Here is a 24,098-nt window from a genome sequence, read left to right as displayed (position 1 = left end):
GGGACACGGATTCAAGGTGATGGGCAAGGGTGAATGAGGGAGACCGTTTTTGCACACAGACAGTTGCTGTTGACTACAGAAAAGCATGGGTATACTTGGAATAGTAACCTTGAAGAGAAATTTCGAGAAGAATTGCAGGGCTGTGAGGAAAGAGTAGGGTGAGTGTGGATAATTAAAGCTCTTTCGCAGACTTGATGGACAGAATAGGTTCCCTCAGTGCTGCACAAGTGCAGGATAGCTGTAGGCCAAGTGGTCGCATGAGAACGAGATGACACAGCCGCATGAGAGGTCAAGTGGCAGGAGTGCGGGAGTTATCCCCTGAATCTCGGGCAGAGCACAAGTACTGTATGTAGCTGTTGAGTTTAGGAATAAACTACCTTTGTTGAAAGTCTTTGGTGTCAGTGAATTAAGGAATCCACAATGTGACGCATTAAGAGTCTGGAGAAAGACCCCTTCCTCTGTCACCGAAGCTTTATACGAATCAGGCTAAGCGACTCTAACACAGGCCCTGAATCCCCGGAACCTGCACACAGTCACTCAGTTTACAGAGGTCACTGGGTGGCACAGTGGTTAGCACCGTTGCCACACAGCGCCAGGGATTCTATGAACGGGGGGATCTTGGTGCAGAGCACAGGCTTTTGCGGCCAGAGTTGATCCTAGAACTGGGTGTGTGAACTTTGTGAAAATACTCTGTGTATTTATCTTATTGTAAATAACCCATTATGGTTCCCAATACTAACTGGAGGTCACCAATCCTTACAAATGCTATAGAGGGAAAGATCCCAGCTGGGATTCCCACACATACAAATTCCACATTTCGTTTGACAGCTGTTCCTTCAGTTGATTAGCCTTTAACTCTGGAATTCCGCCCCTAAGCATCTTCAGCTTTCCATCCTCCTTTTAATGCACTCTTTCCAACCTACCTCACCCATCTAAGTATTTCCTCAGGCGGCCGTGTCACGTTTTCTCTGCTTGCATTTCTGACGAGTAGCTTAGGATGCTTTACTGTGTTAAAGGTTATTTAAAAGTTTATTTATTAGTGTCACAAATCGGCTTACATTAACACTGCAATTAAGTTACTGAGAAAATCCCCTAGTTGCCACACTCCGGCGCCTGTTCGGGTACACTGAGGGAGAATTTAGCACGGCCAATGCACCCTAACCCGCACGTCTTTCGGACTGTGGGAGGAAACCGGAGCACCGGGAGGAGACCCACGCAGACACGAGGAAAACGTGCAGACTCCGCACAGACAGTGACCCAAGCCAGGAATCGAACCCGGGTCCCTGACACTGTGAGGCAGCAGTGCTAACCACTGTGCTACCATGCCACCCCTATATTCATGCAAGTTGCTATTGTTGTCCAACACCTGTGCTGTAAACATACATGTGTATAGACAAAGAGTGCAGTTAAGATGGGGTTTGGCTGTGATGCCCGCCATTGCCAAAGAGCCTACTGCCAAGCTGTCTGAGCTCAATCTTGAATGACTTGATCCAGACATTGCAGGACTGCTGGCACCCAAATTCATCTCCCCCAACCAAAGATGTATGGGTTAGGTGGATTGGCCATGCTAAATTGCCCTTTAGTGTCGGGGGGAGTAGCAGGGTAAATATGTGGGGTTCCTGGGATAGGGCCTGGGTGGGATTGTTGTTGGTGCAGGCTCGATGGGCTGAAGGGCCTCCTTCAGCATTGTAGGGATTCATAGAAACCATCGACACCCTACAGTGCAGAAGGAGGCCATTAGGCCCATCGAGTCTGCACTGACAACAATCCCACCTGAGCCCTATCCCTGTAACCTCACATATTTACCCTGCTAATCCCTCTAACCTAGGCATCCCAGGACACTAAGGGGCAATTTAGCATGGCCAATGCACCTAACCCGCACATCTTTGGACTGTGGGTGGAAACTGGAGCACCCGGAGGAAACCCATGCAGACATGGGGAGAATGTGCAAATTCCACACAGACAGTGACCCGAGCCGGGATTCGAACCCAGGTCTCTGGAGCTGTGATGCAGCAGTGCTTAACCACTGTGCCACCGTGCCATTCTAGATTCTATGGCCAGAAGTTTGCCACAGGAATCGGAGCGGGCGAGGGGCGGACAATAGAAAGGTCCGTTGACCTCGGGCGGGATTTTACGGTTTCGGGACGAGCAAGGCCGTAAAACCCCACCCCGTGATTCAAAGAGTCAATGCCTTCAGGATACCGGGAGGGGTGGGAGGGGGAACGAAGCAGTTAAAAAGATCTTTTCCTTCTCCCTTTCTCCAGCAATAATTACTGTTCATGACTGTGAAAGAATCTGGAAAAGTTGAAAATGGCATTTGCAGAAATTACAGCCTTAAATACCAGCTACCATCTGGTGTCTAATCTCACCCAGTCACACGCAGATTTTTTTTTCTCCTCGCTCAGTGCTGGAAACTTTGTCACACGTTCGAATTTACAAATACATTGGTTCGCCAAAAAGATTGCTGATCAGCGACACAGCTTCTCATGGGTGGAAGTGTGAAGGTCACAGGTCAGGACAAGTCGCTTTGCAGGTTAGCATGTAAAGCTCAGTAGCAAACCCCCCCCCCCACTCCTTCCCAGGATTACTCATAGCTCTGGTACCCCAGTCGGAGAGCAAATTAACACTTTTGCGGCCAGATACGGGAACACTGTGAGAATGGCACTAATAACAGCACTCAGCAGACAACAGCAATAGACACATATCAATGCCTTCCGCATGCCAGACAGTGATGCATATGAACACAGCTTGCTGTAACAGTGAGCCAATTTGGGGGACATTTAGACAAACACAATTAAAACTTTTACTGTTAATCATCGCAAGATGGATACAGAGGAGGATGGCTCTCTTAACCCATCCATTCTGAACAAATCTTTTGAAGCATTTTAGAAAACATAGAAACACAGAAGGTAGGAGCAGGAGGAGGCCATTCGGCCCTTTGAGCCTGCTCCACCATTTAAAGAACAAAGAAAATTACAGCACAGGAACAGGCCCTTCGGCGCTCCAAGCCTGCACCTACTGAACTAAAATCCCCTACCCTTCCGGGGACCATATCCCTCTACCGGGCAGCACGGTAGCACAGTGGTTAGCACTGCTGCTTCACAGCGCCAGGGACCCGGGTTCGATTCCCGTCTTGGGTCACTGTCTGTGTAGAGTTTGCACGTCGTCTGCGTGGCTTTCCTCCAGGTGCTCCAGTTTCCTCCCACAACCTGAAAGATGTGCTGGTTAGGTGCATTGACCCGAACAGGCGCCGGACTGTGGCGACTAGGGGAATTTCACAGTAACTTCATTGCAATGTTAATGTAAGCCTTACTTGTGACTAATAAATAAACTTTAACTTTATTCCCATCCTATTCATGTATTTGTCAAGACGCCCCTTAAAAGTCACTATCGTATCTATCTAAATTGCAGAAGATTGACTAAGAAATATTCTTTAACCAAAGTCTAGAGACTATTCACTAAGTATTCATCACAATCATGTTTGATCGTCCAACTCAACAGCTTTCTCCCCATAAGCTTTGATCCCATTTGCTCCCAAGTGCTATATCTAGCCATGTCTTGAATACAATTTTGTCTTGAAGAGACTATTTCCTGGATTCTTTTTTTTAACTAGTCACAGTACCAGGAGGATTAAACATGAAACATAGACATGAAATGTTAAAAGGGTAATCGGGTCAGGCATCTCTCATTGAGCAACAGAGTTGAAGTTTCAGGTCAGCGACATTTCCATCCAGTCTGGAAGAAGTTAGCAATGTAGTGAAGGCAAAACACCGCAGATGCTGGGAATCCGAAATAAAAACAGAAAACGGTAGGACTATTCCACATAGCGAGTGGTTGGGATCTGGAGTGTGGTGGAGACTGGTTCAAGCCAGGCATCTAAGAGTGAATTGGATAAGTATTTGAAAAGGAAGAATGTGCAGGGCTATGGGGGAAGGCTGGGGAGATGCTGAGTAAATGGTGAGCCAGCACAGATATGGTGGACCGAATGGCCACTTCCTGTGCTGTAACCATTCTGTGAAATAATCAGCAGGTCCAGCAGAGTCTGCGAAGAGATAAACAGAGATAACACTTCATTAGAATCACAGAACCCCTATAGTGCAAAAGGAGGCCATTTGGCCCATCGAGCCTACACCGCCAACAATCCCATTCAGGCCCTATCCCCGTAACCTCATGTATTTACCCTGCTCGTCCCCCTGACACTAGGGTCAATTAGCATGACCAATCAACCTAACCCGCACATCTTTGGAGTGTGGGAGGAAACCAGAGCACCCGGAGGAAACCCATGCAGACACGGGGGAGAACATTCAAACGCCACACAGACAGTGACCCAAGGCTGGAATTGAATCCGGGTCCTTGGAGCTGTGAGGCAGCAGTGCTAACCACTGTGCCACCGTGCCACCAGAAATAGAATTTTAAAAGGCCTTTCATGGGCCAGGTTGTTAGCCAGTGCAAGATGTGGAGATGCCAGCGTTGGACTGGGGTAAGCACAGTAAGAAGTTTCACAACACTAGGTTAAAGTCCAACAGGTTTATTTGGTAGCACAAACAACAAGCTTTTGGAGCGCTGCTCCTTCGTCAGGTGAGTGGCAGTCGTGTTCACAAACAGGGCGTATAAAGACACAAACTCAATTTACAAGATATGGTACAAAGTCAGTACAAAGCCAGGGAAATGGTGGAGGTGGGTTGGGGAAGGAGAGGTCTGTGACAGAATGGATTAAAGAACAAAATGGATGAATCTGTCTGACAAAAGGGGGAGAAGCACATGTTCCGCACACATGAGGACGACCTCAACCGGGATCTTGGGTTCATGTCACACTATCTGTAACCCCCACGACTTGCCTGGGCTTGCAAAATCTCACTAACTGTCCTGTCTGGAGACAATACACATCTCTTTAACCTGTGCTTAACGCCCTCTCCACTCACATTGTCTGTATCTTTGAGACTTGATTACCTGTAAAGACTTGCATTCCAACCATTATTTTGTAAATTGAGTTTGTGTCTTTATATGCCCTGTTTGTGAACAGAACTCCCACTCACCTGACGAAGGAGCAGCGCTCCAAAAGCTAGTGGCTTTCGCTACCAAATAAACCTGTTGGACTTTAACCTGGTGTTGTGCGACTTTTCACTGTGTTTACCCCAGTCCAACGCCGGCTTCTCCACATCAAAAGGGGGATAATACAGGAGCAATAAGGAAACAAAGAATGGGTCCAGAGGAGGTGTAAATAGTTAAAGCAGAACCATACCAGCACTTGCTGGTTAAGATCTGAAGCTGTTGAGCTCAGAGTTGAGTTTTGAAGGTGAAAAGATGTCTCATGGAATGAGTTGCTGTTCTCAGGGCCAGGTTTGCATTGAGTTTCACTGGAACAATGTGGAAGGCTGAGAACAGAAAGGTCAGCGTGGAAGTGAGGTTAAGAATGAAGAATGTTTATCTGAAAGGTTAACTGTTTTTCTCTCTCTTATCCCACAGATACTGAGTGTTTCCAGCACTTGACATCTTTACTTCAGTTTTTTTAAAAGCATTTTTTCATTCCATCCTTAAAGTTACAAAGCCAATGCTCAGAGTGGACCGGGCAAACCCAAAGCCATTCCTTGCTTGCTCCAAAAAACTAATTCAAAATCCAATTGAATCCGATTCAAAGTCCCGAAAAGAGAGACAAACAGGATCCGAGCTGACAAGATAAGGCATCGCACCCCATCTTGGGTTTGATCTGAGCCAGAAGGCGCAATATTTCTATTTCAAATTTGCAGCATCCACAACACTTACTTTGGTTTGAGGGTTTAATTTAGTTGGTGGGAACTGTGTTTTTTTTTTGCAAGGTTCAGAGAGTACACATTACAGTCTGATATACGCCAAAGTCATTAATATGCATCTCTAACTTATTCCTGCGAGGGGCAGTGAGTGCTATTATTTGTTTGTTCGAGTTATTAGTGTCACTCTGTCCAGCAGTGCTGCTCATGGTTGACTGGAATAGCACTTGTTTCCTACAATCCCGGCTTAATCAGAGCGGTTTGGAAGAGATCAAGGAATGAAATTATTCCATTTAATTACAGGAGTACTGTGAAAGCCTGACACCAACATGCAGCGAGGACAAATAAGGTTTAACATCCTTACAAAGGACATCTGAGCAGCATCCTGCTGATTGTGCAGTCACTCTGAAGTCAGACCACATATAGCCCAAAGATGTGCGGGTTAGGTTGACTGGCTATGCTAAATTGCTCCTTAGTGTCCGGGGGATTAGCAGGGTGAATACGTGGGGTTACGGGGATAGGGCTTGGGTGGAATTGTTGTCGGTGCAGGCTCGATGGGCTGGATGGCCTCTTTCTGGACTGTAGGGATTCTATGATTCTATGATAGTACACATGGCATCAGAGAGCCCCACAACAATAAAGAAACCCAGGCATCCAAGAGGGAATGGTGAAGGTTGGAGCATCAGAAACATCTTTATTTTTAATTCAATTTATGGGATGTGGGCGTCGTTGGCTAAGCCAGCATTCATTGCCCATCCCTAGTTGTCCTTCAGAAGGTAGTGGTGAGTTGCTGCCTTGAACTGCTGCAGTCCCTGGTGGGTAGGTACACCCACAGAGCTGTTAGGGAGGGAATTCCAGTATTTTGATCCAGCGATAGTGTAGGAACGGCAACATATTTCCAAGTCAGGATGGTGAGTGACTTCGAGGGAAATTGCCAGGCAATGGTGCTCCCAGACATCTGCCACTCTTGTCCTTCCGGAAGGTAGTGCTCGTGGGTTTGAAAGGTGCTGCCTAAGGAACATTGGTGGGTTCCTACAGTGCATCTTGTATATGGTACACATGGCTGCCGCTGTTTGTCGCTGGTGGAGGGAGTGAATGTTTCTGGAAGGGGTAGCAATTAGCCAGGCTTATTTGTCCTGGATGGTGTCGAGCATCTTGAGTGTTGTTGGAGCTGCATTCATCCGGGCAAGTGGGGAGTATTCCATCACACTCCTGACTTGTGCCTTGTAGATAGTGGACGGGCTTTGGGAGTGAGGAAGTGGGTTGCTCACTACAGGATTCCAAGCCTTTGACCTGCTCTGGTAGCCATAGTATTTATATAGCTAGTCCAGCTTAGTTTCTGGTCAATGATAACCCCCTGGATGCAGATAGTGAGCGATTCAGCAATGGTAATGCCATTGAGTGTCAAGGGGCAATGGTTAGATCCTCTCTTTTTGGACATTGTTATTGCCTGGGACTTGTGTGGCATGAATATTATTTGCCACTTGTCAACCCAAGTCTGGATATTGTCCAGGATTTGCTGCATCTGGACATGAACTGCTTCATAAAATGGTGCTGAACATTGTGCAATCATCAGCAAACATCCCCGCTTCTGACCTTATGATGGAAGGAAGGTCATTGATGAGACAGCTGAAGATGGGCCTCAGGACACTACTCTTCGGAACTCCTGCAATGATGTTCTGGAACTGAGATGGGTGACCTCCAACCATCTATCTTTGTGTCAGGTATGACTCTAACCTGAATTGATAAATTCTTGATTTCTCGAGGAATTAAGGGCTATGGGGAGAGAGCGGGTAAATGGAGTTGAAATCAACCATGATTGAATGGTGGAGTGGACTCGATGGGCCGAATGGCCTTACTTCCGCTCCTATGTCTTATGGTCTTATGGTCTAACCATTGGGGAGTTTTCCCCCTGATTCCCATTGACTGCAGTTTTGCTGGGGCTTCTTGATGCCACACTCGGTCAAATGCTACTTTCATGTCAAGGGCAGTCACTCTCAACTCAACCCTGCACTCAACACTTTTGCTCATGTTTGGACCAGGGCTATAATGAGGTCATGAGTGACCCTGATGGAACCCAAACTGAACATCCATGAGCAGGTTATTGCTGAGTAAGTGCTGCTTGTTCGCGCTGTTGATGCCCTCTTCCATTACTTTGCTGATGATTGAGAGTAGATTAATGGGGTGGTGACTGGCCGAGTTGGATTTGTACCTGGGCAATATTTTGACATTGCCAGGTATATGTCAGTGTTGTAGCTGCTCTGGAACAGCTTGGCTAGGGGTGCGGCAAGTTCTGGAGGACAAGTCTTCATGACTATTACTGAAATATTATCAGGGCCCAAAGCCTTTGCAGTATCCACTGCTTTCAGCCACCACGTGGGGTGAATTGAATAGGCTGAAGACTGACATCCATGATGCTGGGGACCTCCTGAGGAGACCAAGATGGATCAGCCACTCGGCACTTCTGGCTGAAGATTGTTGCAAATGCCTTACCTTTTGCACTGATGTGCAGGGCTCCTCCATCATTGAGGTGGGGGGATATTTGTGGAGCCTCCTCCTCCAGTGAGTTGGTTAATTATCCATCACAATTTGCACACAGCTGGATGTGGCAGGACTGCAGAGTTTCGATCTGATTTGTTGGTTGTGTCGTTGCTTAGCTCTTTTCATCGTTTGCTGCTTTCGCTGCTAAACCTGCAAATAGCCCTGTTTGGCAGCTTCACCAGGTTGACCCCTCTTTTAGGGATGTCTGGTGTTGCTCCTGAAATGCCCTCCTGCATTCATTGAACCAGGGTTGATCCTCTGGCTTGGTGGTAATGGTAGAGTGGGGGATATGCCGGGCCAAGAGATTACAGACTGTGGTTGAGTACAATTCTGCTGCTATTGTTGGCCCACAATGCCTCATGGATGCTCATTCTTGAGTTGCTGGATCTGTTCGCATCTATCCCTTTTAGCACGGTGATTGTGCCACACAACACGATGGAATGTATCCTCAATGTGAAAATGGGACTTTGTCTCCACAAGGTCACTCCTACCCATACTGACATGGACAGATGCATCTTAGAATCCTTAGAATCCCTACAGTGCAGAAGGAGGCCATTCAGCCCATCAAGTCTGCACTGACCATAATCCCACCCAGGCCCTATTCCCGTAACCCCACACATTTGCTCTGCCAATCCCCTTGACAGTAAGGGGTAATTTAGCATGACCAATCAACCTAACCCGCACATTTTTGGACTGCACATCTACAGCAGGTAGATTGGTGAGGATAAGGCTAAGTATGTTTTCCCTCTTGTTCGTTTCCTCACCATCTGCCGCAGACCTAGTCTAGTAGTTATGTCACTTAGGATCAGGCCAGCTCAGTCTGTGGTGGTACTACTGAGCAACTCTTGGTGATGGACATTGAAGTCCCCCAGAGCACTTCTTGCCACTCTCAATGCTTCCTCCAAGTGGTATTCAATATGGAGGAGTACTGATTCATCAGCTGAGGGGGTTTCCTTGCCCAAACTTAACCTGGTGCCATGAGATTTTATGAGGGCCAGAGTCGATGTTGAGGACTCCCAGTGCAACTATCTCCCGACTGTATCCCTCTGTGTCACACAGGAATGGTGATGGTTGTGTTATGACAATCAACATTATCTGTCAGCTACGATTCCATGAGAATGACTATGTCACGCTGTTGCTTGAATAGCTTGTGAGACAGCTCTCCCAATTCTGGCACTAACCCCCAGATGTTAGTAAGGAGGACTTTGCAGGGTCGACAGGGCTGTTTGTTTTGCTGTTGTCTTTTCCGGTACCGAAGTTGATGCCAGGTGGCCTCTCCGGTTTAATTTCTTTTTATTGATTTTGTAGTGATTGATGCAACTGACTGACTTGCTAGGCCATTTCAGAGTGCTTTTAAGAGTCAACCACATTGCCGTGAGTCTGGAGTCACATGTAGGCTGGACCGGGTAAGGACGGCAGATTTCCTTCCCTAAAGGGCATTAGTGAACCAGACAGGGTTTTATGACAATCGACAATTGTTTCATGGTCATCATTAGACTAATTCCAGATTTTTATTGAGTTTAAATTTCACCATCTGCCGTGGTGGAATTCGAACCTGGGTCCCCAGAACATCATCCTGGGTCTCTCTGGACTGCGAGTCCAGCGATAATATTACTATGCCACTGAAATAGAAATAGAACAGTACAGCACAGTACAGGCCCTTCGGCCCTCGATGTTGTGCCGAGCTTTGTCCGAAACCAAGATCAAGCTATCCCACTCCCTATCATTCTGGTGTGCTCCATGTGCCTATCCAATAACCGCTTGAAAGTTCCTAAAGTGTCCAACTCCACTATCACAGCAGGCAGTCCATTCCACACCCCAACCACTCTCTGAGTAAAGAACCTACCTCGGACATCCCTCCTATATCTCCCACCATGAACCTTATAGTTATGCCCCCCAGTAACAGTTACATCCACCCGAGGAAATAGTCACTCAACGTCCACTCTATCTATCCCCCTCATCATCTTATAAATCTCTATTAAGTCGCCTCTCAATCTCCTCCGCTCTAAAGAGAAAAGCCCAATCTCCCTCAACCTTTCCTCATAAGACCTACCCTCCAAACCAGGCAGCATCCTGGCAAATCTCCTTTGCACTCTCTCCAATGCTTCCACATCCTTCCTATAGTGAGGTGACCAGAACTGCACACAATACTCCAAATGTGGTCTCACCAAGGTCCTGTATAGTTGCAGCATAACCCCCACGGCTCTTAAACTCAAACCCCCTGTTAATAAACGCTAACACACTATAGGCCTTCTTCACGGCTCTATCCATCTGAGTGGCAACTTTCAGAGATCTGTGGATATGAACCCCAAGATCTCTCTGTTCCTCCACATTCCTCAGAACCTTACCATTGACCCTGTAATCCGCATTCAAATTTGTCCTACCAAAATGAATCACCTCCCACTTATCAGGGTTAAACTCCATCTGCCATTTTTCGGCTCAGCTCTGCATCCTATCAATGTCTCTTTGCAGCCTACAACAGCCGTCCACCTCATCCACTACTCCACCAATCTTGGTGTCATCAGCAAATTTACTGATCCACCCTTCAGCCCCCTCCTCCAAGTCATTGATAAAAATCACAAAAAGCAGAGGACCCAGCACTGATCCCTGAGGTACACCGCTGATAACTGGTCTCCAGTCCGAAAATTTTCCATCCACCACCACCTTCTTCTATGAGATTGTCAGTTACTTATCCAATCGGCCAAATTTCCATCTATCCCACACCTCCTTACTTTCTTCATGAGCCGACCATGGGGGACCTTATCAAACGCCTTACTAAAATCCATGTATATGACATCAACTGCTCTACCTTCATCTACACACTTAGTTACCTCCTCAAAGAATTCCATCAAATTTGTGAGGCAAGATTTACCCTTCACGAATCCGTGTTGACTATCCCGGATTAAGCTACATCTTTCCAAATGGTCATAAATTCTATCCCTCAGGACCTTTTCCAATAACTTACCGACCACCGAAGTAAGACTAACCGGCCTATAATTACCAGGGTCATTCCTATTTCCTTTCTTGAACAGAGGAACAACATTCGCCACTCTCCAGTCCTCTGGCACTATCCCCGTGGACAGTGAGGACCCAAAGCCAAAGGCTCTGCAATCTCATCCCTTGCCTCCCAAAGAATCCTAGGATATATCTCATCCGGCCCAGGGGACTTATCGACCCTCAGGTTTTTCAAAATTGCTAATACATCTTCCCTCAGAACATCTACCTCCTCCAGCCCATCAGCCTGTATCACACTCTCATCCTCAAAAACATGGCCCCTCTCCTTGGTGAACATTGAAGAAAAGTATTCATTCATTGCCTCTCCTATCTCTTCTGACTCCATGCACAAGTTCCCATTACTGTCCTTGACCGGCCCTAATTTCACCCTGGTCATTCTTTTATTTCTCACATAAGAGTAAAAAGCCTTGGGGTTTTCCTTGATCCGACCCGCCAAGGACTTCTCATGCCCCCTCCTAGCTCTCCTAAGCCCTTTTTTTAGTTCATTCCTTGCTAACTTGTAACCCTCAATCGACCAAACTGAACCTTGTTTTCTCATCCTTACATACGCTTCCTTTTTCCTCTTGACAAGACATTCAACCTCTTTTGTGAACCATGGTTCCCTCACTCGGCCATTTCCTCCCTGCCTGACAGGGACATACCTATCAAGGACACGCAGTATTTGTTCCTTGAACAAGCTCCACTTTTCATTTGTGCCTTTCCCTGAGAGTTCCTGTTCCCATCTTATGCTCCCTAATTCTTCCCTAATTGCATCATAATTACCCCTCCCCCAATTATAAACCTTGCCCTACCGTATGGCCCTATCCCTATAGAGCATTGGAGAGGCGCTGAGATTTCGAAGACATTATAATGCTGGCGAAGGTTACAGAAACCATCTCATTGCTGTTTCTGGGACGATGCACTGTGCAATTTGGCTGCTCTGTTTCTATGCTCCAGCACTGATTCCATTTCGAAAAACTAGCCAACAGTTATTGCCCATCCCCAATTGCCCTTGGCCAACACCTGAGAGTCAACCACATTGCTGTGGCTCTGGAGTCACATGTAGGCCAGACCAGATAAGGACGGCAGATTTCCTTCCCTAATGGACTGGGGTCCTGGGATTAGGAAAGGTGCTATATAAATGCCACATCTGATTGTTCTTCTGTGTGGTTATTTGAAGGGGCATTGTGTGAATTTGTGCACACAATTCCTTCACTCCTCAACCTCAGCCACGTGAGGAGTTAATGAGCTGTGGACCGTGGAAAAGAAGAAAGTGATTTGAGAAGCAGAATGTTCAAGCTTTGGGGACTGCTTTGAGAGAAACTGGTCAGGCACGTGACCTATCTATGCAGTTGAGTGCGGTGCTCCAGTCTACAGATAATGGAAGATCATTCTGGTCAGTAAATTGTGACCAGGATTTGTTACGGGATGCTCATGTTGAAAATTGCAGCCACTTATAAAGGCCTTTGAAGGTTATAAAACCTCCCAAGGCACTTCACAGGAGCATTATAACGCACACAGTATGACCCTGAGAGATATTGGGTCAGAGGGAAAAATGGTCAAGGAGGTGGATTTTAAGGAGTGTATGATAGGGGGAAAGCGATGCAGAGAGGCAGGTTTAAAGAAGGTTTTCCCTAAGGAGGTGGCAGCTGAGGGCATGGCCACCAATGCTTCTTTTTCTAATCATTCATGTGACACAGGCATCGCTAGCTAGCATTTATTACTCATCCCTAGTGCTCTTGGGGGGCAGTTGAGAGTCAACCACATTGCTGTGGCTCTGGAGTCACATGTAGGCCAGACCAGGTAAGGATGGCAGACTTCCTTCCCTAAAGGACATTAGTGAACCAGGTGGGTTTTTCCGACAATCAACAATGGTTTCATGGTCATCAGTAGATTCTTAATTCAAGATTTTTTTTACTGAATTCACATTCCATCATCTGCCGTGGCGGGATTCGAACCCGGAACATGAGCTGAGTTTCTGGATTAATAATCGAACGATAATCTCACTAGGCCATCGCCTCTCCGAAATGGTGGAGTGATTGAAGTCAGGGATATCCAAGAGGTTAGAATTAGAGGATCACAGATATCTTGGAGGATTGTGGAGCTGGAGATGATTACATGGATAGGGTGCGGTGAGGACATGGCGGGAACTGAAAACAGGAATGCGATTTTTAAAATCAAGGTGTTGTTTGTTCTGGAAGGCAATGTGGGTCAGTGAACACAGGGGTGATAGGGGAAGGATACTTGGTGCAAGTTAAGACAGGGGCAGCAGGCATTTGGATGACCTCTAGTTCACCGAGGGCACACTGTCATTTTGAACATTTCCATTTGTTCACTGAAAATGAAAATCTAGTCAACATAGAATTGCTGACAGCCATCAATGTACTGGAGTGTTAGAGAGAGACATTGACAACAGTGCTAAAAAATCTCATTACTTTAGTAATCATCAAAATCAAACTTGCATTGCAGATCTATCACTTGTAACAATGTTCTCCCACTCTCTATTACATCACATTTGTTAACAGTTGGTGCAGATTAAAAGAGGACATCTTTATGATGCAATTATCTGAGGGGAAAGTGAATGAATGGCCTATTAAGACATCATTGGATTAGCAACAGGGAGTGCGTGTCATGACAACTTAGCAACTAACTAGATTGGCAGGGAACCAGCTTGCTGCTTCTTGCACTATAACTTTATGATGCTAATAAAATGGCACCATATGTGCACTAAATGTGAATGCATTAGGGAATTGGGTTAATATGCTGGATTAGCACCTCTAACATTCTAAGTCAGGCTAGTAGGATGCAAGATTTGTGTCTTTGACAAGACCTTATCTTCCTGTCTGGTCAAACGCATTCTCTATACACGAAGCACGGAAATGTAAATCTCTTGTGTGGAGCTTTAACTCAGACATTGGTCAGTTGGGACGAATGGCCTGTATCTACGATCGAGAGTGCCTCGTTGTTGTTGTTGTTGCTGTGAATCTGGGTAGGTTCAGACCAGTTCCTAGAGCCACTGACCAAATCAACCCCCGAGGCTTTGATGTCAATGTGGAAATTCCCCTTTTGGAGTACCCAACCAAACAGTTCATGTTGGGAAAATGGAAATGGAAAGTTGGATACTACTACAGCAACAACTAGTCTTTAGGTAGCATCCTTAATGCAGTAAAATGGGGAGTTCTTTTGGTGCAGTGCATAGTGTCCCTGCCTCTGAGCAAGCCTGGGTTCAAGTCTCATTCCGAGATTTGGCCACTGAAGGTGTATTTGTAACATGGCCAAACAGATTGAGTATCAACCCATAAATCCTTCCATTGTGGCAGACAGTAAGAGTGGGCCTGGTCGGCCATGCTTGATACGGAGTGGACCCCCCTCAAGCTTTCGCCTCTGGTGATGGTCTAGTGACCTGTTCCAGGAAAAACGAGCTATGGAAATAGACATTAGAAGTGCTTTTCCTGCCTCATGTGTCACCAGATGTGAGAAGAGAAAAGAAGAATGTAGTAAAACATCCCAAGATGCTCTGTAGGCGTGTAATTGGACAATGTGCGACAGCGACTGTGTAAGAGGAGGCACGAGGACAAAGTGATGGATTTAAAGGGCACCTTAGAAGAGGCGGTTAGAATCATAGAATCCCTACAGTGCAGAAAGAGGCCATTCGGCCCAACGAGCCTGCACCAACACCAATCTCACCCAGGCCCCATCCCCATAATCTCACATATTTACCCTGCTAATCCACCTGACACTTAGGAGCAATTTAACGTGGCCAATCAAACTAAACTGCACATCCTTGGACTGTGGGAGGAAACCGGAGGAAACCCACGCAGACACGGGGAGAACATGCAAACTCCACACAGACAGTGACCCAAGGCGGGAATCGAACCCGGGTCCTTGGCGCAATGAGGCAGCAGTGCTAACCACTGTGTCACCATGCCACCAGGGACCTGGGTTCAGTTGCATTGTCATAGCAAAGTAGACGACGCTTGGCTCTCACATTGAGCCATGCTGGACCACAGCTGGAAATGCAAGATTCTGATGCTCAAAGCTTTCTTTCCCTCAGTACCGACCTCGAGCACAGAAGCGAAATGTCTATTTGCTGGTTGGTTCAACATCTTGAAGCTACATTCAGAAGTCCTGTCTGGCGTGGGGGGGGTTTGGGTTTTTGCAAATGTAGCATGATCCAGGTTGAGGATCACAAAGCAGAGGAGTGGTACGCTTCGAGAGTGCCACAAACTGCTTTTAACTGCAGGTTGCATGCAGATGAGGGCAGCACTGCGGCACAGTGGTTAGCACTGCTGCCTGACAGTGCCAGGGACCTGGGTTCGATTCCCAGCTTGGGTCACTGTCTGTGTGGGAGTCTGCACGTTCTCCCCGTGTCTGCGTGGGTTTCCTCCGGGTGCTCCAGTTTCCTCCCACAGTCCGAAAGACGTGCTGGTTAGGGTGCATTGACCATGCTAAATTCTCCCTCAGTGTACCCGAACAGGCGCCGGAGTGTGGTGACTGGGGGATTTTCACAGTAACTTCATTACAGTGTTAATATAAGCCTACCTGTGTAACTAATAAATAAACTTTGAGAAAAATAAACTTGATAAACTTTTGGCAAAAATGAAAAAAGGACATGCCTAAATATAAAGTTGCAATGCACAATAAAGAAATGAGAAAAGCCACCACTGAACCTGTGAGTTGTATTCTTGCGTGGAGAAATACAGTTTGCACACAGGGCAAGCAGCAATATATAAGCATCCTAGCAATGGAGAATCTTGTTGCTTGGAAGGCCCATGTACATTTTGGTATACATTGCCATGGATAGTTAATGAATCAGCTGTGTATTTTGCTTGAGTGGTGATTACCAGGGGAGTGGTCAGTACATCCAGCCTTCCTGTGAAGACTGTGTTTGTACAGGCAGCAACACAGCTCAGCAGGCTGAGATAGCCTGTTCATAGAATCTTACAGCACAGAAGGAGGCCATTCAGCCCATCATGTCCTTGCCAGCCAAAGAATAGCTATCCAAGATCTTGGTCTGAAGCCTTGTAGGTTACCACACTTAATGAGATAAGGGTTTCCGCTTCCACCCTTTCAGAAAGTGATTGGAATTCTCCGATCACACCCACCGCTGTGAATGGAGATTTGGTTAAGCACCGGATTCTCCATTCTCGCTGGCAGCAATGCTGGGGTGTGCGAGACTGGAGAATTCCGGCCAGTGAGTTCTAAACATCCACCAAATGAAAGAATTTCTGCTCAGTACCACTTTAATTTTTCTACCAATTACATTAAATCTACGCCCCATGGTTAATTGGCCAATCCGGGAAGGGGTCCTTCTTATCCACACTATTTAGGCCCCTCATAATTTATACACCTGAGTTACATCTCCCCTCAGCTTCCTCTGTTCAAAAGAAAACAGCTCCAGTCTATCTAATTGTTGTGGTTGCCACAAAGATCCTGGGGCATCATAAACAGATCTCCCCGAGGGCTTCGTGATGTATGAGCTTCCCTACTGGGAGCTTGCCCAATAAGAGACAAGTGGTGGGAGTTTAAAACCTACACTAACAGTCTGCACCGCGGGTGTTGTAGGTCTGGAGCACTGGTTTGAGTTATTATAAGCAACGAACACGGCCCTTTTGTAATTTAAATCATAGAATCTACAGTGCAGAAGGAGGCCATTCAGCCCATCACGTCTGCACTGACCACAATCCCACCCAGACATGAATTTACCTTAGCTAGTTCCCCTGACACTAAGGGGCAATTTATCATCGTCAATTACAATATTGACTTTTAAGGGGCCTCTTGACAAATACATGAATAGGATGGGAATAGACGGATATGGTCCCCGGAAGGGTAGGGGGTTTTAGTTCAGTCGGGCAGCATGGTTGGTGCAGGCATCGAAGGCCGAAGGGCCTGTTCCTGTGCTATAATTTTCTTTGTTCTTTTTCTAATCCATCTAACCCGCCATCTTTGGACTGTGGGAAGAAATCGGAACACCCGGAGGAAACTCACGCAGACATGGGGAGAATGTGCAAACTCCACACAGACAGTGATCCAAGCCGGGAATCGAACCCGGGTCCCTGGCGGTGTGAGGCAGCAGTGCTAACCACTGTGCTACTGTGCTGCCCTAACCACTGTGTGACTGTGCCATTGTACCGGAGGACTGGCCTTTGCGAGGTTATAACACTTATCTTTCCTCCTCACTAAATCTTTCTTCTGAGCTAAATGTTTCCCCATACCAATATTCTCGTAAGTCTCTGCACTTTCTTTAGTGTGATCACATCCTGTAATGTAGTGGACAGAACTTTATACATTACTCTAGCTGTGGCTTGCCTAGTGTTTATACAGCTCTAGCATAACCTCCCTGCTCTTAAACTTTAGGTCTTGGCTAATAAAAGGTCTCCCGTATGCCACCTTAACCACCATATTTACCTGTCCTACCTGTTGGGGATGCTCTCCAATGTCCCTTTGATCTTCTATACATCTCAATGCCCTACCAATTATTGTGCATTCCCCTGTCTTGTTTGTCCTCTCCAAATGCACTCTTCTCTGGATCGAATTCCATTTGCCACTTTTCTGCCCACCTGGCAAATCCATTGATACCTTCCTGAAATCTACAGCTTCCTTCCTCACCATCAATCACGAGGCCAATTCATTGTCATCATCTACCAACTTCTTAATCATGCCCTCTACATTTGAGTCTTCAGTCTTCTGAAGGCTAGTTACATTGGGATTAGGTTGAGTAAGGTTCTGCATGCCTTAAGCGTCTTTAACAGAAAATGTGAATATAAACTGAGGTTGGAAATCTTGGATTTCAGTCCATTTTATGTCCTGGTCAGTTGGCATTTCCATTGTATGTTGTAGAACAAGTAAGTAGTCCCACAACACCAGGTTAATGTCCAACAGACTTACTTGGTAGCACGAGCTTTCGGAGCGCTGCTCCTTCATCAGGTGAGTGATGAAGGAGCAGCACTCCGAAAGCTCGTCTACCAAATAAACCTGTTGGACTTTAACCTGGTGTTGTGAGACTACTTAATATGCCTACGCCAGTCCAACGCCGGCAGCTCCACATCATTGCAGAACAAGGATAAGGAGTCCATGGACTCTGGGAGAAGGGAGAATTGTTGGAAAACTATAGACAATCGTAAGTGTCTTGTGCACACCCTGATACTCTAACCTGGCAATGAGTTGGATTTCTGCATTCAACTATTCGATAGTGATTTCAGCGCAAACGATGACTGGAACCTTCAGATAAACACTGCCAACTGGAATTACTCCAAATGAACTACCTTCACCACGAGGGCTGCAACGGTTCAGGCAGCTAACCACCCCCTCGAGAGCAAATGGGAGCGGCAATTAATACTGGCCGCCCACATGCTGTGAATGAATAAAAAACATTGGTGCTTGGTGCAGGGACAATGACACTACGTTAAATTATTCTCGTGTTTGGATCCTTCACTGAACATTTCAACCCAGCCTGATAGAGTGTTTACACCCAAGAGCTTGGAAACTACTTCACACCCAGAATTAAGCCTGGAGTCTGAATTGGTGTGAAAGCCTGAATTGAGAGAAACACTCTGTCCTCGAGGGAACGTGGCTTAATTTCCAGTCTTTTTTAAACTTAATTTACAGGATCTGGGCATTTATTGCCCATCCCTAGTTGCCATTCAGAAGGTGGCGGTTAACTGCTTTCTCTAAGGTGTAGGTATACCCAGAATGCTTTTAGGAAGGGGATTCCAGGATTTTGACCCAGTGACATGAAAGGAACCCAATAAATTTCCAAGTCAGGCTGGTGAGTGACTTGGAGGGGAACCTCCAGGTGGTAGTGTTTCCAGGCAGCTGCTGCTCTTGTCCTTCCAGGTGTTAGTGGTCGTGGGTTTGGAAGGTGCTGTTTAAGGAACCTTGGTGAGTGCATCTTGTACTGTTCATTGATGGGGGAGGGAGTGAATGTTTGTGGGATTGGGTAGCAATCAAGCGGGGCTGCTTTGTCCTGGATGGTGTCAAACATCTTGAGTGTTGTTGGAGCTGCACTCGTCCAGGCAGGTGGAGAGTATTCCATTACACTCCTGATTTGTGCCTTGCAGATGGTGGACAGGGCTTTGTGGGGTCAGGAGGTGAGTTACTTGCCGCAGGATTCCTAGCTTTTTATCTGCTCAGGAACCATAGTATTTACATGGCTGGGTCCAGTTCAGTTTCTGGTCAGTGGTAAAGCCCCAGGATTTGATAGTGGGGGGATTCCACTTCCACTATAGTAACAGCGTCAACGCATATAACCACTTCCCACCGACACCGTAGTTTTAGTGTAAATGCACCCGGAGATTTGAAAGAGAGTGGGATTCTCTGGTAAGGGCACATTAAGTAAATAATTCTGAGGCTGACTTGATTCATTTGCACTTGATCACTCTACATAATTGCTTCAGTTTATGCTTCAGAAATCTCTCTTGCTCGCCACCTCTGATACACTTTAATGTGCAGCAATCATAGCAGAGCTCAGTAAAGAGAAACTAGAGAGATCCTTCCTCTCCAGTAGGACATTTTTAAATAGCCTGTGTGATAATGGATGTGCCTGAGGGATTAGTTCCCAGTCAGTGAGACAAAAAATAACTAACACCGAAGACAAATGAGAAGTGTTACATTTTATTTCAATGGAATACGATGGTGCTGCTGCAGGTTGTGAGGGGAGAGTGGCAGGGTTGCCCAGCTCCTTCCAATGACCATACATCAATCCTGCGGAACATTCTGGAATCTTCTAATAGAACAAACCAATGATAGTAAAAACTAATTGAAAGGACCTTCAATACTGGGTTGGAAAGAGAAGGGAGAGTGTGGACGGGAAAAGCATAAGCGCTATTTAAAATCTGTCTGGGTGTTTGTTTTTAGGTTTAGTAAGTAGTCTCACAACACCAGGTTAAAGTCCAAAAGGATTATCAAATAAATCTGTTGGACTTTAACCTGGTGTTGTGAGACTACTTACCGTGCCCACCCAAGTCCAACGCCGGCAACTCCACATCATGTTTTAAAGTTTAGTTATTAGTGTCACAAGTACGCTTACATTAACACTGCAGTGAAGTTACTGTCGCCACACTCCGCCGCCTGTCCGGATACACTGAGGGAAAATTTAGCACGGCCAATGCATCCAACCGGCACGTCTTTTCGGACTGTGGGAGGAAACCGTGGCACCCAGAGGAAACCCATGCAGACACGGGGAGAACGTGTAGACTCCACACAGACAGTGACCCAAGCTGGGAATCGAACTTGGCGCTGTGAGGCAGCAGTGCTAACCACTGTGCCACCATTCCGCCCTAGTTGACTGTCGGTGTTGAGTTTGCATGTTCTCCCCATGTCTGCATGGATTTCCTCCGGGAGCTCTGGTTTGCTCCCACAGTCCGAAAGACGTGCTGGTTAGGTGCATTGGCCATGCTAAATTCTCCCTCAGTGTACCCGAACAGGCGCCAGAGTATGGCAACTAGGGGATTTTCACAGTAACTTCATTGCAGTGTTAATGTAAGCCTACTTAGGACACTAATAAATAAACATTTTAGTGGCATTTGAAGCCCAGCATCTGTTAAACACGACCTCTTTACGCACAAGGCATAGATATACTGACCCGGGCTCCACAAGCTCACGATTGTACTGGTCACTGAATGACCTGATGCGCTAACAATCCATTCTTCAGAGAAGTGAATTAATATCTGAGGTGGGCAATTTTCTCTTGTTTCCCCACTTTTTAAATTTGATTTGATTTGATCTATTATTGTCACATGTATTAGTATGCAGTGAAAAGTATTGTTTCTTGCACACTGCACAAATAAAGCATACCATTCATAGAGAAGGAAAGGAGAGAGTGCAGAATATAGTGTTACAGTCATAGCTAGGGTGTAGAGAAAGGTCAACTTAATGTAAGGTAGGTCCATTCAAAAGTCTGACAGCAGCAGGGAAGAAGCTGTTCTTGAGTCGGTTGGTACGTGACCTCAGACTTTTGTATCTTTTTCCCAACGGAAGAAGGTGGAAGAGAGTATGTCTGGGGTGCGTGGGGTCCTTAATTATGCTGGTTGCTTTGCCGAGGCATCAAAGAGTGTAGACAGAGTCAATGGATGGGAGGCTGGTTTGCCGTGATGGATTGGGTTTCGTTCACCACCCTTTGTAGTTTCTTGCGGTCTTGGACAGAGCAGGAGCCAAACCAAGCTGCGATACAACCAGAAAGAACTTCCTACTTTTCACACAGCCTTTCACTTTTAAACAGGAGTCATTCACATTTCCATTACTGGCCCTTTCCATGGCAAAGTCAGTTAATAAACTGAAGGTGGCTTTGCGGCAAATCCTTTCTTTAAAAAATACATGGAATTGAAATGCAGTGAGGGAATGGTTAAAAGATTGCTTCTGGAGACCCCAGCACTTGCAACTTATTTTTTTCCCCCTCCCTCTTGTTGAATAGGGCAGCGTTGAGTCCCATTCCGCTGACATTAATTGATAGTGATGGTTTATATATATATATTAAAAAATATACCACACAGGCTGAACTGGCAGCAGGGCTGGTTGCTGGGGGTGGGGTTACAAAAGAAAACAGAAACCTAGGCAGCACCCAGATACCAACCAGACAGCAATGTTCCAGCATGCTTACTCCCATCTCTTTTGCTGTTCCTCACAGAAGCTCTTCAAGAAAAGCCGGCAGGTAGTCAAAAAAAAAAGCCAGGGGGAAGGGATGGGAAGAGAAAGGCGGAACACAGTGTTGCAGCAGTGAGAGCAAAAAGGAAATTATTGAAGCAGGTCTATTTATGTGTGTGTGTGTGTGTGTGTGTGTGTGGGACAGCTTGAAAGACCCCGGAGTGAAGAATTTTTTAACCGTCTCCATTTGTTCTCACTCTCTAGGATATAAACAAAAAAAAAACAAAAAAAGAAGGGAAGATATATCTTTGAAAGTAACACTTATCTGAGCCCCAGTCTTCAAGAAGAGTCAGGTAAGAGCGATTTTGTTTCCTCTCTCTCGTTTTGTTAAAGAAAATGCAATTGCCTTTCCATTGTCAAAGATATTCTGTGAGCCTTGTGTATCTCTTCGAAAAACTGAATGGTTTTCCTGTTGTGAGATTTCCGAGCGCAAGAAGACAATGCAAGGGGGGGCGGGGGGTGCTTGGCTTGGCTTGGCTTGGCTGGCAGAGGAGCTGATGGTGGGGGTGTCATTACCATTTCTCTGACCTTTGCTTCTCACTCATAATAGGTGATAACCGCGTCGATGTCATTTCTGATGATGCTTCCTTCAGCACTGACTTGCCTGTTGGGTGAAAAACAAGGAACAGACTTCCCCATTCCTGGTGAATGGGCAAGCATTTGATGCTGTTCTGCTCTTAGCTTTATCCAGTAGTTGTGTTTCATTTGTTTTTTGACAAGCCACTTGCCATGAAGCAGTTAGCAGCAGTGATCTGATATTAAAGTCACTTAGTTCTCTGCTTTTTGGATGTGTTGGCGTGGCTCTAAGTAATTCTGTTCTCTGTACTGGCATGTGTGTGGCGTGTGTGTGGTGTGTGCGTGTTTATCTGTGTGTTTATTGTATATATTGTAGACACGCTTTTCTTCCCCCCCCATCTTGTGTGAGACTAGACACCACCAGCTAGCAATAGAGAAACTGGTGAAGAAATAAAGTGATTTTGTGACTTCTGCTGCGACAAACTTTGAGCATTTGCCTTCCTAAAATAGCAAGAGCAGCCAGCAGCGTTCATCTCGTTTCTGTTTCCCTGTGAGACAAAAAAAGAAGCGTTCATACTTTTCTCCAAGAAAGCTTTGAGGCGTTTCAGTGCTTCGACATACTCTGGGTCCAGCTGATTTTAAAAAAAAAGGTCGCTTGTTAATGACAGGTTTGAGAAGATTTCTTTTAGAGTTTTAAATCCAGGGGTGAGGAAGGGGCCAAAATCGTGGTGTAAAGTAGCGTTCAGCCTTATCCTCGGTCGTCCGTAACAAGGGCTGAACCTCGTTCAAGAAAAGCCCTTTTCTAAAAGCATGCCCAGAAAAAAATACTGAAAAGACAAAATACACTGCCGGAAACAACCCTCCTTCATTTTTATTTGATGCAAAACTCGGGAGAGATGTTGTCGGAATCAAAATTATATCGTGAAACTAAGCAAAATGCAGTTACAGTCACATAAATTATTCCACAGAAATCCGAACTAAGGCATGAATGAGACAGGCATCTTGCTGTGGAACAAGGAGAATAGAATGTGTTCCGATTCTAACCAACCCATGCTCTGTGTGTGTGAGGGCTATGCATTTAGCCATATCAACAGCAGGGGCACTTGCTAAACCCTTAACACAGCTAAGAAAGCAGGGACGGTGTAAGGTCAACTCTAGCTATGTGGTGTCTTGGCACTTTTGACAAGGGCGAAAAATGTTGCGATGCTGTCGGTTATTATTTGTATTTCAGTGCAGGCGGGAGGTACAATGTGGATGTGCTGCAGTTTTGACTCAAGTCGTTGATTGCTTGCACCTCTTGTCCAATTCACAGAATACAAACTGCCTTTGCAACTACTGTTGAGGGCACATTGGAATATTTACTTCAGAGACCCTCTGACCTGGTGGCACCAGCACAGCAGGTTCGCTGGGCAAAGCAACTGTACGTCCCACCCTGCCCTGCTGTCAGTAAACGTATTGATCGTCACTCATTTAATTGCACCTTTGTTTTGTTTTGTGAACTCATTTCTTTACACCAGAATAAATTGTGGAGTTGCCTTGAGATTTTTCGCACAGGTTTCCTTATCCTGACATAAGTGGGATAGATAAAGGCACACTGTGCTTTGTCAGTTATGAAAAGAAAACCGCGAAAGATTGTGTCCCCCAAGATGTTCTAGATAT

General features: G+C 46.1%; 1 protein-coding gene across 2 annotated transcripts in view; it reads left to right on the top strand.

Annotated features, from left to right (window-relative positions):
- The window catches only part of celf2 (cugbp, Elav-like family member 2), a 972,609-nt gene that overhangs the window by 104,203 nt on the left and 844,308 nt on the right, over positions 1–24,098 (top strand). For both annotated transcript variants that reach the window (XM_078235904.1, XM_078235880.1), the window contains exon 2: positions 22,128–22,216. The gene's annotated coding sequence lies outside the window, so the exon portion shown is untranslated. The remainder of the gene's footprint in view (positions 1–22,127; positions 22,217–24,098) is intronic.

Source organism: Mustelus asterias, chromosome 19 (genome assembly GCF_964213995.1).
Source record: "Mustelus asterias chromosome 19, sMusAst1.hap1.1, whole genome shotgun sequence".
In the NCBI taxonomy this organism is placed as follows: domain Eukaryota; kingdom Metazoa; phylum Chordata; class Chondrichthyes; order Carcharhiniformes; family Triakidae; genus Mustelus; species Mustelus asterias.
The sequence above is the reverse complement of the archived record's forward strand: the minus strand, read 5'-3'. Positions and strand labels throughout refer to the sequence as shown.